This window comes from Gopherus evgoodei, chromosome 1, assembly GCF_007399415.2.
Source record: "Gopherus evgoodei ecotype Sinaloan lineage chromosome 1, rGopEvg1_v1.p, whole genome shotgun sequence".
Taxonomy (NCBI): Eukaryota; Metazoa; Chordata; order Testudines; family Testudinidae; genus Gopherus; species Gopherus evgoodei.
This window is the reverse complement of record NC_044322.1, coordinates 101,198,516-101,211,326: the sequence shown is the minus strand read 5'-3', so window position 1 is coordinate 101,211,326 and position 12,811 is coordinate 101,198,516. Positions and strand designations below refer to the sequence as shown.

Below are 12,811 nucleotides of genomic sequence, written 5' to 3'. Positions count from 1 at the left end.
CCAGTTTACAAGCGGTTCTAAAACCGCTTCTAAATTTAACAACTGGTTCCTGCGAACTGGTGCAAACCAGCCCCAGCTCACCCCTGCCTGACTCATGGCTTTTGAATGATTGTGGCTGGCAATACTGATACTAGTCATTCTTAATAAAGGGTAAATTATATCTATAGATCAGATAAAACTCAAAATAAGGATAAGGATATTACCCTTTCTGTCATACTTCCAAAATGGCGAGTGAATTATGGCATGGAAAAACACACCATATTGTGATCACCAAATGAGTTCCAACAGCCCTTCCTGCACAAAACAGCAAGGACATGGCTCATAGAAACCCTTGTAGCGCATTTCAGTGTGGGTCCAAGAACACGAAGAGAAATAACCACATACCACAAACTAGCCAGCATAACAGTACACAGTGTCCTTAGGAAAGTGTACAAATAATTCTCCAGTCAAGCAGTTCCCTAACGCAGTACTACCAGATCGGATCACTTCTTTAAATATGTTCAAATGCCTGAACAAGTCAATACATTGGATGCTTTTTCTCCCAGCCTAGCTGCGCAGATGAAGAAAGACAACTCAGTGCTGCTGTATATAGGGTGACCAGATGTCCCGATTTTATAGCGACAGTCCTGATTTTTGGGTCCTTTTCTTATATAAGCTCCTATTACCGCCCACTCCCTGTCCTAATTTTTCACATTTGCTATCTGGTCACCCTAACTGTATATCAGAGTTCACAAACCATCCACACCATAATTATAGCACAGAGAAGGACAAGAGAAAGAGGCAAAAGATGACTCAGAACACCAGGTATAATTTAGATATTGCTATTGTTGTAATGCTGGATTACCCAATATTTATACCAGGTGCTGTTATTACTGTCGTACATTTAGCTTGGTAACTTGTTATACTGAGTGATAAACTACTCCTCTGAGAAACGTGTCCTGTAATGTTACCCAGCTGTTCAATGAGAAAACTTTACCAAAAAAAGTTTGCTTTTCTCTTTTAACAGATAGGGCTAGAATCATTAAAGAGAACAGGTAGATATTTGACTTTCAGAGTTTAGCGGGTAGGTAGTACTTCTGAATTTAGATACTTATCCTAATTTTAGCCGACAGTTCTAGAGAATGAGCCCATTTGCAGATAACAGCATAATTATTTATAAACTCTTTCCCTGCAAATGTAAATGGGTTATTCTGCAATAAGTAAATGGGGATGTCATTTATTAAAGATGTAAAATAGCTGCTAGTAATATATCCGAGGTGTGGGGGGATTTGGTTTTTACTCCCAATAGGTTATCCAAAAGTCCTGAAAGGAACTTGCACAACTGTTACCTCCCCAACAGCTCGTAGCAGCAGAAGCTGCTCTCTGTGTGAAATAACTCCTCTGTACTGTCTGTAGAACATTGCTTTAGGTAACCTATCCTATCAGTGACTGCCCATTGCCAGGGGACAGGCACAGCATCTGGGCTGGATGTGTGGCGGTGAGGAGGCAGGAAATCAGAAACATAAGAACAACCATACTGCATCAGACCAAAGGTCCATTTAGCCCAGTATCCTGTCTTCTGACAATGACCAATGCCAGGTGCCCCACAGGGAATGAACAGAACAGGTAATCATCAAGTGATCCATCCCATCGCCCATTCCCAGCTTCTGGCAAATAGAGGCTAGGGACACCATCCTTGTCTATCCTGGCTAATAGCTATTGATGGACCTATCGTTAAGGCTATGTTTTGGTCATGGAAGTCACGGAATCTGTGAATTCTGCAGACCTCTGTGACTTCAGCCCGAAGAGGCTGGGAGCTGCAGAGTATCCCCACCACCAGTGGTGACCAGGAGCTGCATGGAGTGGCAGGTGCCCCAGAGCTCCCCAGTCTCCATGCGTGCAGGGATCCCCTGCAGTTCCCCAACCACCATGAGCAGGTTCAGAGGAATCCCAGGAGCTCCCTGAAGCACATGGCAGGGGAACCTCTGCAGATTCCCCGCTGCCCCCGGTGGGGAGGGATCCTCTGCATTTTCCCAGCTGCTGCGTAGGGGCAGAGGCCGCAGCTCCCAGCCACGGCAGGGCAGGGTGCTGGACCTTCCTCACTCCCTTTTGTTATGGATATTTTTAGTAAAAGTCAGGGACAGGTCACCACTTCCTTGAATTTTTGTTTATTGCCCGTGACTTGACCCTGACTTTTACTAAAAATATCCATGACAAAATCGTAGCCTTATTTACTGTCCATGAATTTATCTAGTTCTTTTTTGAACTCTGTTATAGTCTTGGCCTTCACAACTGTGAAAAAATACTTCCTTTTATTTGTTTTAAACCTGCTGCCTGTTAATTTCATTTGGTGACCCCTAGTTCTTGTGTTATGTGAAGGAGTAAATAACACTTCCTTATTCATTTTCATCACACCAGTCATGATTTTATAGACCTCGATCATATCCTCCCCTTAGTCTCTTTTCCAAGCTGAAAACAGCTTCCCTTGATGTTCGAATCCCATAGGGAAAGTTCTTACACTAGCTGACTGAATGTCATCAAACCAGACAGGAAAGAATTTTAATTGGGCCCAGTACAGAATTTGGCAGGCTCTCCCTGACAGACAGTCCCATTCCTGTCTGCAATGGATTCAGACATATTGCAGAGTCACTACCCCAGGGGACGCCCGGGGGGGGCAAGTGGGGCAATTTGTCCCAGACCCTGGGCCCCTCAGAGGCCCCCACGACAGTTTTTTGGGGCCCTTGGAGCAGGGTCCTTCACTTGCTCCCGGGGCCCTGGAAAGCTCTCCCAGGGCCCGGGCCCCCGGAGCTGCTTCTGCTCCCAGTCTTCACCAGCGGGGGGTCCTTCTGCTCCGGGGCGGACGACCCGGCTACACTTTGGCGGTGGGGCCCAATTCAGTGGCAATTCGGTGGCGGGGGGCCCTTCCATTCCAGGACCCGCCGCCAAAGTACCCTAAAGACCAGCAGCAGGCCCCCCAACCCCGCTGCCGAATTACTGCCAAAGACCCGACTGCACTTCGACTGTGGGTCCTGCTTTGGCAGTAATTCGGCGGCGGGGTGTCCCCACCATGGGTCTTCGGGGCACTTCAGCGGCAGGTCCCGGAGTGGAAGGACCCCCAGCCACCGACTTACCGCTGAAGTAGGGGCCCCCTCGCCGCCAAAAACCCCAGACCCCCGGAATCCTCTGGGTGGCCCTGACTATTCCTCCCTAGAATTATGCTCATGGGCAGTCCTAGCCTCTCTACTCCTCACTAGCTGTGAAGAAAACACTTGCAAGAGTTCAGCCCTGCCTGGGGCAGTGGCAGCAAATAGTTCCAAGTTTGAGTTGTGGCACAAAGGAGGTGGGGAGCCCATGCATATAACCTGACTTCCTTTTGGGCATAACATAACTCCCAGAGACTTTGGTCTTCTGTGCCAGGCCGATCCTTCCCCTGGAATTGGGCAGTTTGCTGCTAAACCAGAATCTTTGGCCTTACAGAGCAAGTGTGGCTTGAAAGGCCACATATTTTGGGCTAGACTCGGCTGCTGTGAGATGGAACAGAACTGTTCTCACAGCTATGGAAATCAACTTTCAAAGTGAGCTGCCTCAACGAAGCTCTCCATTTTAGTGGGTTTGTTTTGCCTCCCCACTGTGCAGCCTCCAGTGTTTAGTCTATTGGTCAGATTCCAAATGTTGTTTTACTCTTTTTGCTTTAAAATCTTTTTTGCTGGCCCCTCTCCACTCTAGTATTGGAGATTTTTTACTAACACCTATGACAGTTTTAATGAAATGCTTAGAATTCCCTCCCTTCCCCCACCTTCTGTCTGACACTGAAGTGCACCTCACCACGTCAGTGAAGCTCTGCACACGGCATGGCTAGAGAAGTCTGATTGAAGATCCTATTGTTGACAGAGCACTGAATCAGTCTGATCTCTGAACTCTGGCCGATTTGAACTGAACCTCTGCCATTACCCTATTTAGGTTGGGGCTGTCTGATTCGCAGATGGATGCATAGGAGTAAAACATTCACTGCACCCAGAATTGACTGAAAGGTAATGAAGCAATCATTTTGGGGGGAGGGGAATGGCTTTAAGTACCAGGGTTAAAGAGTCATCCAAAAATATTTTTTCTGACTCACCCCACACAAGCTGCCAGGCAAATCTGACAGCTTTACGTATCACTGATATTTTCCAGATAATGTAATTCTGTTTTGTCTGGACCATTTTCAGCACATTATACACAAGCTGCATAACTGGGATTGTGCACAAACCACATAACCAAGGTTTGCCAAGATCCCATCAAAACTCTTAGGACAGCTCTCCTGCAACTTCTCTCTCATCACTTCTACAGAATATCTCACACAGAAACCAAACATTCTGATGCTAATATGAAACTAGGTAAACATGTTTAGATTTAAGTGACACATACTAAGAAACCTCCCTCCCCTCCAAAACAGGTCGGTTTTACTGTGTGCCCAAAAAGTCAAATTTGTGCTAAATCATGCCAAAGGGGGAGCAAATTCTGAACTCAGAGGCACCTTCTGGAAGGCACTTTCCAGTAGCTCCCTTTCTAGTAAACCAAGAGACCTCAAGCACCTCTGCTAATTGCCAAGGGGAGAGAGTTGATCTTTCAAGCATGCAAGAACTAAAATGTTCTTCAACTCAACCCAACTGGCAACCAGTGCAGATCTGGGAGCATCAGAGTAATCTGTATATGGCAAAATAGGACACTTACCATAGGAGCTGCCAAGTTCTGCTTCGGCTTGTTTGTGGGTAGATATAAGGTGTAGCCCCATCTTGATCATGGTAGCAAGTTCTGCATCTGAAAAGAATGGTCCTAGGCAGACACAGATGGAAAAAAGTCATCAAGGGCATTGCTACTATTGGCAAATAGCTAGGACCAAATAGGCGTCACCTTGCAATTCAGACAAATTCAGATTGGAAATAAGATAATTTTTTATCAGTGAGGGTAATTAACCATTGGAACAATTTACCAAGGATTATGAAGAATTGTCCATCATTAGCAATTTTTAAATCTAATTTGATTTTTTTCCTCCCTAAAAGATATGCCAGGGGTCGGCAACTACTGGCACGTGGTTCGTCAGGGTAAGCACATCCCTCGCCCGTGCCGCTTCTCGCCACCCCCATTGGCCTGGGACGGCGAACCGTGGCCAGTGGGAGCCGTGGTCGTCAAAACCTGCCAATGCGGCAGGTAAACAAACTCCCGGCCCGCCAGGGTGCTTATCCTGGTGAGCCGCGTGCCAGAGGTTGCCGACCCCTGAGATATGCTCTAGTTCAAACAGGAATTCTTTTTTTGGCATGTGTTATTCAGCAGGTCATAATGGTCCCTTCTGGCCTTGGAATTTATGAACCAAAAATCTGTTTTTTTGCAACCAAATTTATGATACTGTAGATTTTGATACATGATTTAGATAACACTGCTCATAACACCAAAAGTACAATAATACAAGATTTAAAAATACACACTGCTCTAATTTTCCAGATAACAGTCCAGACAATCCCAGCTATATTGTGCTAATGATATTAATCAAGCCCCATATTTAAAGCAGTACACTGGGATTTAAGTTCCAAACAGGCTGTGGACAATACTTACTGTACAACATAAAATGCACATGCTGCTTATATGATGAGGATAGGACAAGAAGCAATGGTCTTAAATTGCAGCAAGGGTGGTTTAGGTTGGACATTAGGAAAAACTTCCTAACTGTCAGGGAGGTTGTGGAATCTCCATCACTGGAGATTTTTAAGAGCAGGTTAGACAAACACCTGTCAGGAATGATCTAGATAATACTTAGTCCTGCCATGAGTGCAGGGGACTGGACTAGATGACCTCTCAAGGTCCCTTCTAGTCCTATGATTCTATGTATGTATACAGTGCCAAATATGGGCTGGGCCCATTGAAAAAGTTGGCAAAACACTCATTGACTTCAGTGGGGCAGGATTTCATCCACAATCTATGCTGAGGAGTTCACACTTCACTCTCATAATAATGGCAGATTTGGGACCTAATCCTACAGATGCTTCAAGAGCAGAATGCCCACCAGAATTTTGTTGCAGAGTGGTTGTTGGATTTGAATTTGAATAAAATGAGCTTCAGTAAGGCCACATATTTTAGAAAGATTTTGTTTTGAAGGTATCTAACACTTTAGAAGCGACTCTTCCATCAGATGCTTTTTAATAAGTTACATCTAATGATAGAAGTCGGATGCTTTTTCAGACTAAGCACTTAAAAAATTCTCCAAGCAATTAAGTTTTTCCAGCAGAGGTTAAAGATGATCAAAACTTGTGTGATGCGCTTCTGCAGTGACCTTTCAAAGATGTTTCAGTTATTGTTATTTTTTAAATAATAAATAAAGCTTGGCTCGCCATAGCCAAAAAAAGGCATGACAGGTACCTCAGTTGTGCATTATCAACTATATTTTGCATCCCTTACTACTCACCTCTTGGATAATCCCTTACCACAGCAAAACTCTCTGACCTCAGAGCTTTGACTGAGTGAAAATTGCAGAATTTAGTCCTAAGTGAACATTAACTTTTATTGAAAATATTTTACTGAATATCCTCATAAAAAAGCTATTTAAAATAACTACTCCAATCTTCATCCCAATGTGGCATGAACTGTAGATCAAATTAGTTAATTGATGACTGGAGTGATCCTCGAAGATTTAGAACAGTTTCCTTCATCTCCATACATCATAACTGGTCTCATATATAATGAGGTAAGATAATAAAATTTCCAGTTCAGTAAATTAACCTTAGTTTTATAATAGGCTCTGCAGTGTTAGTTCAGGATCTTTTCCTGTGCCATAAGGGAAATACTAGCAGATTTCAAGTCCTTTTTAAAATAACCAGCTGGGAAATTAAACTGGTAAAAAATGTAAGGTACCGTAATACAATACCCTAGGGCAGGATAAAGAATACCTTATGTTGAGTTCAGACTCTGCCCAAATCTAACTATGTTCACACCTACAAATAAAACTCAGCTGTTTGTTAAGGTATTTCCCCAAGAAGCAGTATCTCCACCCAGGATAAGCCTATGATGGCAAAGTTGGTGGCAAGGAGGAAGCACCAAGGGGAGAATGGAGAAGAAACAGTGAAAATAACTATAAAGAAACCCATGCACATTCCGAGTAGGAAGGGGGAAAGACTAAGAACAAAACAAATCAACCCAAATATAATCCCTTGAACAGAATAGCTGCAGGTTTTGAAAAGTTAATCACACAAAAATCTTGAGCTATCCAGATTCTGCATTTTAATCATTTACAGAAGAAACCAAAATGTGTGGTATTATAACAAACTAATAGATTTCAGCTGCTAACTGTGTGTCCATTTCCTTTGATAATAACATGAGGACAAAATATCAAGTTCCACAGGTGATCTAAAAATTCTAAGTCAAAAGAATTTAAGTTCACATGAAGTCAAGCATCCACAATGTGTGTATATCAGCAGCTTAGGATGCCTCCAATTCACTGACTCACACCCACATGCTAACATGTATCTTGTCCCCTTTGCACTTACACATCATCTCTGAATTTGGCCCACAGAGCGTGTACATGAATGTAAAGTGGTCCAACCTGGGGTGATTCATATGCTGAGGGGCCAACAGGAGGAGTTTGTGCTGGAACCAGATGCACTCAGCGGTGTGAGGAGTGAGGAAATGAACAGAGTAAAAAAAATCTGTCTCATTTTATAATACACAGTATTTGTTTCAATAATGCCTCTGGGATCTCTGCCAAATACACTTGAATACAGGTCTTGCTCAAAACCCAAAAGCCATATTCTGGCTCAGTCCCCATTGCTCTGATGTTCTGGGTGGCACAAAACTGGCTCTCTCAGGCATGGAGGTGTTACTGGGTGGGAGCACACTGAAAGAAAAGCAGAGCCAGAGTGCACTGCACACTAGCCAGCCCCAGCTGTTCAAGCACTCCCTAGGAACCACTCTCCCCAGCATGATTTAGAGCAGCCTAAGCCACAGAACATTTGAGGCTCATGGGAGTAGAAAGGTAGGCTAGAACTAACTTATCTACAACACTGGTTTCTGCCCTGAACATAGGTGATCTAGCCCTAGTTTCCCAAACAACATCCATGTTAGGCGCTAAAAGCCTGCAATGTTTTTATTCCAAATCAAACACTGTACAGCCATTAAATACACAACAAACGGTTAATGAAACACAGCAGCTGATGATGAGGCATGCTAAAGAGCTCCTACCAGAAGCACAAAGACGGAAACATTTATCAGCTTGCTCTCTTCATTTGCTCAACATCTTGGGGCCCTGTGCACTACAGTAATACAAATAATGATAAAGAAACATTTAGAGCAATTGCTATTGTTCCCACTCACTGTACTCCCTCATTGGATAGCACAGCACTGTATTTCATGTACTGATTAGAGCAAGCCTGATTACATTAACATGACATGGCAACATTAAACATAATTAAACAAGACTAAAATGGAAGCAATTTTTAAAGACTGATGGCTGTCTTGGAATTGTTTTTTACTCCGCACACTCTCAGATGGGAGGGAAAACCTCTTTGGATATAAATCTAACCAAGCAATTAATCTGTGCACTCTATTAATTTTCCATGGCTCAGCCTGAAGGTAATTCCTGGCTATTTTATTACATCAAAAAAGCACAGTAAATATCAATTGTCATTTATAAGAGCTCTGTTAGAGATTATCCCGCAACAACAGTAGGAAGGTTTCTTGTAGGGGTATCCTGGTGTTCAGTCTCAAATCTCTGCCTGGCTGCTTAGATTTACATGGAAGAGCCAATGTTGTTCTATGTAGACAAGACTGATGATTGGTTATTTATGTAAAATATGGCATAAGCCAAGTTCCCAAAGCACTTTATTCCTGTGACATGTATTTTATTACTTAACATACAAAAATACTTGCAGATTGGATGACTCAGGATGCTAGTATCGGATGTAGACCCTTTCAGCTCTAGGTCCAGGTTTCAGCCTAAGACACTCATACTGAAACTGTACCCACATGCACCTCCATCGAAGTCAAATTAGCAACACTGATGGGCTGCCAAAGAAACCACATCTGTGCTTCTCACCAAGGAGATCATCTGTTATGAGGAGGAGACTGAGTTGGAGTGGGGGAAAAGGCCTCCAGGAAGAACAATAAATTTTCCATTTTAAAAGAAATATAAATGTCACGTTTGGGTTGTATGGCATACCTCCATATGCCACGCTGGCAGCTCTCGGAGCCACTCACCATCCTGCTCCACCTCCAGTGCTGCCACTGGCCAATCAGAGCCAGCAATGCATATACTTAAGCTTGGCAGAATTCAATTTTATTTTTTTTAATAATTTCAACAACGAACAATGTTTATTTTTAAGCATGTTCCCCTCCCCCCCAATTTTTATCAATTTAAATTTTCCCAATTGTGGAAATTATGGGAGGATTGAGACAATTATACAATGGCAGTAGATGTTGAGTTTCAAAAAGTTAAAGCTTTATAACCATGAAAACACAAATTGTTGGCATTGGATGTCAAAATATACAAAGCAAATAGCTGTAAATCAAACGGTAATAAGTTCACAAGTGGCATTTTTTCTACTTTGCCTACTGGCAAATTTCAATCAGTGCACACACAGTGAAATCGACATCTTCCAACCCTACGGATATTCAGTGTTGCTGTCAATGGGGCATGACAACCATGGCTCAGGCAACTGCTTTACCAGCAGAGGGAGCATGCGACAGAGTCACTTGTGCAGGTGTTAATAAGAGCGTGGCCAAGCATCTGCTGTTGTAGCGGAGGAGTGCCTGCTGCTCTGAGGCACCACACTACCTTTTGCAGTCAGGGAGGAAAAGCAGTTGCCCATGAAAGGAGAAGACCAACACATCCCCGCAGCAACCAAGGAGAGGACAGTCTACTCCAGAGCAGGAGATCTGACACTTTCTCTCCTCATTTATCCAAGAGGGGACCCAAGACCTCCAGCAAACCAGCAGGGGAAGAGAGAGCACCTTGCCACACCCAGTGTTTGCATCCTTGACTCCCATGCAGGGAAGAAGACCCCCGGTGCAGGCATTCACCCCTGGGTAGAGGGGCCACTTCTGATCTGGCCACTTTACTTTGAATGGTCCCTTACAATATGTTCTAACTACTTATGCTTAACAGTCTGTTCCAGCTTGCATCTTGCTGTGATACATGGAGTACCTTTCCTGGACCTGAATAGGAGCTCGTGTAGCTCAGAGCTTGTCTCTCTAATCAACAGAAGTTGGTCCAATAAAAGATATTACCTCACCCGCCTTGTCTCTCCATTGATATACTTAATATTTGGTGTGAATACTGAGGTCACCTACTGGTTAATGTGTGAAATGCATGATAAGTTAAAAAAAGGGATGGAGATAAAGGAAGAAGAGGGATATATTCTTTTCTGTCCAAATTCTTTAAAGGAGCAGTACCGAATGGTCTCAAAATGTTGCTACACATTGAGATGTGAAAGTTTATACACTGGAGTTTAATTTTTTAGGTCTACATTTCCTATCTTTTAGAGTGATAGCCGGGTTAGTCTGTATCAGCAAAAACAACGAAGAGTCTTCCATGCAGCTGATGAAGTGGGTTTTATCCCACAAAAGCTTATGCTCAAATAAATGTGTTAGTCTCTAAGGTGCCACAAGGACTCCTCTTTGTTTCCTACCTTTGTTATCCCTCTGATTTCAAAGCATCCAGATCATAACTGCACTCTTTAATACTGTCGTGAATTTGGAGGAAAAAAAATCCTCTAAAGTTGCTTTTATAAAGTGTTGTCTGGTCCCTGTTCAATTTTTAGAAGGGTCTTTTCAACAGTGAAACTGGCAGTATATGTGGAGTACTCACATTCTCAAAGTAAACAGAAGGCAATATCTATTTTTGCTAATTTCCTTCATGTATAGTCATCTTAAGGGTAGATTGTAACTAGAGTAGGTGCTAGGTCAGACTAATGTGGTTTTCAACTTTGCACTGTCCTTTCAATAGAGAATTATACACATCCTACAGCATCTATAGGCTAGTTAAAGGAGTCTTCTAGAAAGCCCATTCTATCGATAGGGCTGCCAGATTCCCTCAACCCTTCGCCTCCTCGCTCCCCAAAACAGTGGGGAGTAAGCCCTACAACTCCCCCAGCTATAGTATCTTCTCAGAGGGGCCCTAAGACTTAACCATTTCCAGGATCATCTTCTGCCATGTGACCTTCTCTCTCTTTGTTTGGTCTGCTGCCAAATGGCTGCACATGTTATTTGTGTACCAGATAGACCATGTCAGGTTGTTTGGGTCAGGACAGCTGCAGATAATGTTGTTAAGACTTGGAATAGTTTCAAACTTCTAAAAATTAAAAACCATAAGAAAGGCATCGGCAGAATTTGACGAGATTGATTCAGTTTTTGACGTGTGTACATTTTAGGAACTCCCAAAGTTGATAGTGGTTTTTATTTTGTTCTGCAAATGTGAAAAAATTTAGTGTGACCCAGTAAGTTCTCGGAGTGCTGTTTGGTAATGCTACCTTAAATAGACTGCACTCCTACTGGCTGGACTTTGTGAACAGAGAATTAATCCTCCCAGGTGCATGCCTGTATAAAAACCTTTAGGGTGGTCTGAGAAGATGCACAGGAAACTTCAAACTCACTCTGCTAAAGAAGGTAATGATACAACAATTCTTCAACTAACATTGTTTGGAATGTACCTAAATGCTCCTATGATAGCAACTAACAAGGAATGTGTTACATTTATTTATTTAATGCCTTTTTAAATTTGGAATTGTCTGACGTTATCATTGGTCAGAGGAATTAAGTTTACTGAATTACTGAGAAATGTAGCATTGTTTCAATGAGATCATTGCATCAGTAATGATGGCAAGTTATTTTCCAGCTATGTTCCCCCCCCCCAATATACTCAAGTATCCACCAGGAGGTCTAGCATAAAAGTAAAGTCTCCCAGGATTTATTAGGGACTAGATTTCTCTAAGAACATTATTTATTATTTAATGCAAGAGAACTTGATTTAATTGCATGGGCATTTAACAACAAACGTTCTTACCCGTGTTTGGTATGTGAAGTCCTAACAGAAAGAGCTACATTTTCAAGGAATAATATATAAAAATCCAACTGCACTTCTGCAAGTGCAACTGGAAGTGGCTTTTGACTGATGAAATACAGTCCTAAAACATGCTAGCATACCGATTCATGCTCAAAAGTTTCAGACTAAAAAAAAAAAAAAATCTGGGAAGGGTTGTGTTCACAACTGAACACTGATCAATGCCATGTTGCTCATTCATCTACATCAGGGGTTGTCAAACTGGGGGTCTGGACCCCTCAGGGGGTCGCAAGATTATTACATGGGGGGTCACAAGCTGTCAGCCTCCACCCAAACCCGCTTTGCCTCCAGCATTTATAATGGTGTTAAATATGTTAAAAAGTGTTTTTCACTTATGGGGGGGGGGGGCGCACTCAGAGGCTTGGTATGTGAAAGGGGTCACCAGTATAAAAGTCTGAGAACCACCAATCTACCCAATCATCTTATTTGTATTTTCATTTTGTTAACAACAGGACTTTTAAATGAAAAATTGACAGGCAAAACTTATTTCAACTGAGAACAAACTGTTACCTTAAGATTTATCCACCTCACAAATATCCCTCTGATAGCTTCTTCAATATTTTACTGTCATGGTAGTGATGTTAAACATGGTCAAGCAGGTACTTTCATTATAACTCCACAGAAGACTACTTCTTTCCACCAGAATAATTATACTCTAGCCTGAAATCTCGCAATTCCAACCGTAATTGTTGTAAATTGACTCAATGATAATTAAAAATACTTTTAAACACTTCAGATCTACAAAACTTG

At 42.6% G+C, this 12,811-nt stretch overlaps 1 protein-coding gene across 1 annotated transcript in view; it reads left to right on the top strand.

Moving 5' to 3' along the window:
• The window catches only part of METTL21C (methyltransferase like 21C), a 39,067-nt gene that overhangs the window by 16,176 nt on the left and 10,080 nt on the right, over positions 1-12,811 (top strand).